We start from the raw sequence: 3,710 nt of genomic DNA, 5'->3' as shown, positions 1-3,710 counted from the left end.
CACACACACACACACACACACACACACACACACACACACACACACACACACACACACACACCACACCACACCACACCACACCACACCACACCACAAACACACACACACACACACAGATTACACAGATGGAAAGTGGCATTAATAACGATGGGTTTTGGCTTTCCATTGCAGCCGAATAAGAGTGCAAGAAAAGTGCAGATTGGCTTGAAACGATTTGACTGATATAAACAAGACATTGTACATGTAGTAAATGTTGTTACATGTATAGAAAATTGTTGCTTGCTGTGTGTGTCTGCAAAAGTGTCTAGCTGATATTGTCTGTATCTCTAGCGTGCGCTTTGCTTTGCAAACATTGCAAATACAATAGATTTTAAATTCATTGATTCGCGTGGTGGTGTATGTACAGCAATATTAAGAAGTAATATAGGTGACTGACTACACACACACACACACACACACACACACACACACACACACACACACACACACACACACACACACACACACACACACACACACACACACACACACACACACACGTATCTAGACGTAACTTACAGCTAGTCTAGATGTGTGAATGCCTAGATCTGTACACCTGGCTTATGGACTGCAGTATGCAATACATATTAGGTTGGGTAGCTCATCTCCAAAGGCGTAACATCTCTCAAAATTTTATTGAGGTACTTTGTTAATGAATAATTAACTATATATGGTTTAGTACACCACTGTGTGTGTGTGTGTGTGTGTGTGTGTGTGTGTGTGTGTGTGTGTGTGTGTGTGACATGTGTAGAGTTATCTAAAGTATTCCTGATTGCTAGACAGACAACAATGCTGCAATTTCATCATTGTAAACCAACCTACGATATTGGCAACGTTTGTAGAGTAAACACAAGATACAAGCAACATTCCTTACTTACTTATATATATATATATATATATATATATATATATATATATATATATATATATATATATATATATATATACTTGCAGGCGCACAAAGCAAACAACGAGTATAGCAACATCTTAATAGAATGTTGTTTTTCAAGTCAAATAATTTCAAGACAATCTCACTTTGTCGCAAATTTTATTCAGCTGCAATGGACAAACACAAAACATCGTTACTTATATGACATTTTAATCAGTCTTACGTCTGCATGATATTTTGTGTCACTTCTCACCAACTGGTGTCTTGAAACTGGCGTCGTCCTTGAAGAGTGTCGATCCATCATTGTTGTCGATTCGGAAGCGAAAAGAAGAGTGACGAATAAAATAATTGGAATAACTGACGCTTTCGTAGGCATCGTACCCGTTGTAGAAATGGTTTTCACGTTTGTAAAACGTGGAGGCCTTTCTAAAGGCACTCGTTCCATCATTGGTGCGTTCATACAAGAGCAAACTCTCATGACGGATGTATCTAGTGCTGTCGGTGACCGACTGGAAGGACACAGATCCCGGTTGGCCATCAAGTCCAGACACCACGCGCCAGTAGATGCGAATGATGTAGATAGAGGAGCCGATTCTAGACCAACCGTGAGCAGGGTAGTTCTTTGATCTCACACTGACAGCTGAACACAACACGAGCAGTCGATTAGGCAAACATCTAGCTCATTAGAGGTTTTTGTAAATTACAAATTCATGAATTATTAGCAGCAAGTTAACGTGAGTTAAACGAGCACGTGCGAGTATACTTAATTGGCAGTGCGGGTGTCACGAACATGCCGACTGCTCCATGCATGCGCTTATGTACTAGAGGTATAGGGATGAGAACAAACCGCCCTATTAGAGTGCAAGGTCCACTCTGACCTACTATCCAAATAATTTGTGGTATCACTGACTGTTGACTGCGGAACAGAGTCAAAAATGTTAGCGATCGACGTCGGACTTGCATGCATGGTCATACTAGATAGACTAAAAATGGTCTCGTTCTGTTACTAAATTATGGATATTTATTTATCAATGTCTCCTATAGATATAAATTAGATGTCGGGTTGATCTGACTATGAGGTCCACTCGAACACTGAAAAGATCCGACCCATGCAAAGGCCAGGGACGCGCCTGCATGCATCTGCACGATGTATGTCTGATATCCTATTACACACACGCGCGCGCGCATGCAACTTACGGTCAATAGATGTGCATGGACATGGGCCGGTCGATACCATAGTAAAACTTGCGTCGTTCCTGAACAGATTGCTCGAAAACGAGCCTGTCGATGACTTCTTCATACGAAACCCCTGATGACGGAGAAAGTGAGAGAGATAGTTGACGCTTTCGTATGATTTGTAGCCAACAAAGTATTTGTTGTTGCGCACATAATACGTTATTACGTGGCATCTTTGCGGAAAAGACTCGAGCCGTCGTCGCCGTGTTCGTACAGCAATCCAGAAGAGTGACGAAGATACTTCTGAGAGTCGACGACGGACCGAAAGGAAACGGATCCGCCTTGTCCATCCAAACCCGGAACGATGCAGTTCCAGTAGATGGGAACGAGATAGATGCCGTTGTCGGATTTTCTAGCGAAGCCTCTGTCGGGAAAATTCTTGGATTGAAACGATACGACTGCAGACGACGAGAAAAGCATGCAATATAAACAGAGAAGACTTACAGCAGCTCTATCTTATGTTAGTGCATGCATGCAGTCTCTCTGTCTAGATATCTGTAATTGTAAAGTGAGTCTCTATACACCTTGATTCGTCGTGCATGCTGTGCACGAGATGATGAAGAGAAGCAATGCCAAAGTCGTGACGGCTAGACATCGGAACCACCGATCATGAGCTGCAGGCATTGTTGCATGTGTTTCTTTATAGCCGAGCGTGCAGATTAGATCCACAAGAGCTGGATGCAAGTTGTAGGACTGAACACTCTGCTCTCGACGCGCTTTATTTCTACTAGAAAAGAAGGATGTCGTATACGTCATGTGAGATACCAGAGAGGGTCGACTAGTTACCGGCACGTGGTCTCTTGAGCGCCCTGGTGCAACATCAGTAGTCGGCCCAGTGGAGTCTAGCCATTGCACGGATACCGTAGTTAGTGCACACTTACCGTAGTTATTGCACACTTACCGTAGTTATTGCATACTTACCGTAGCTAGTGCACACACACACACCGTAGTTAGTAAATGCCGGCTTCCGTGCACGCCTAGATCAATGACTGATCAAGCAGAGCAAATTACGAAACCCACAAATTAAACGATCTAAACCATAGAGAAGCACGAAAAGTTCTAGACCCTCAGGCGTAGAGCAAGGGCGTCAGAAGTAAACGTAATGTGATACGGTCTAACGTGCGTTAGATAGGCGTGTTTATGTAGAGGTTAGCGCACGCTACCCACTGTCCAATGCGTTGATTCTGTTTGAATGCAGATCACTAATATAATTATTGTAACCCTGTTTTACAGCAATGAGTAAATACGTTATGCGCAACACGTCCTGCCAATAATGGCACAGACTACGACTAATAGCTAACGTAACTAAAATATATTAGTTATTTAATCAGTTATCCCTAAACCGGAAGTATTTGGTAATGGCCGACTGACGAAAGTCTATTTTTCGAAAAGTAGTACGGCCACGGCCGCACGATGCCTTTCCGACTCCCCTGGCAGAGTAAACGTCTGCGCAGGGTTGCAGCCAAATTTGCCTGTACACACACACACACACACACACACACACACACACACACACACACACACACACACACACACACACACACAC

Source organism: Corticium candelabrum, chromosome 12 (assembly GCF_963422355.1).
Source record: "Corticium candelabrum chromosome 12, ooCorCand1.1, whole genome shotgun sequence".
Taxonomy (NCBI): Eukaryota; Metazoa; Porifera; class Homoscleromorpha; order Homosclerophorida; family Plakinidae; genus Corticium; species Corticium candelabrum.
Note: the sequence above shows the minus strand (reverse complement) of the source record.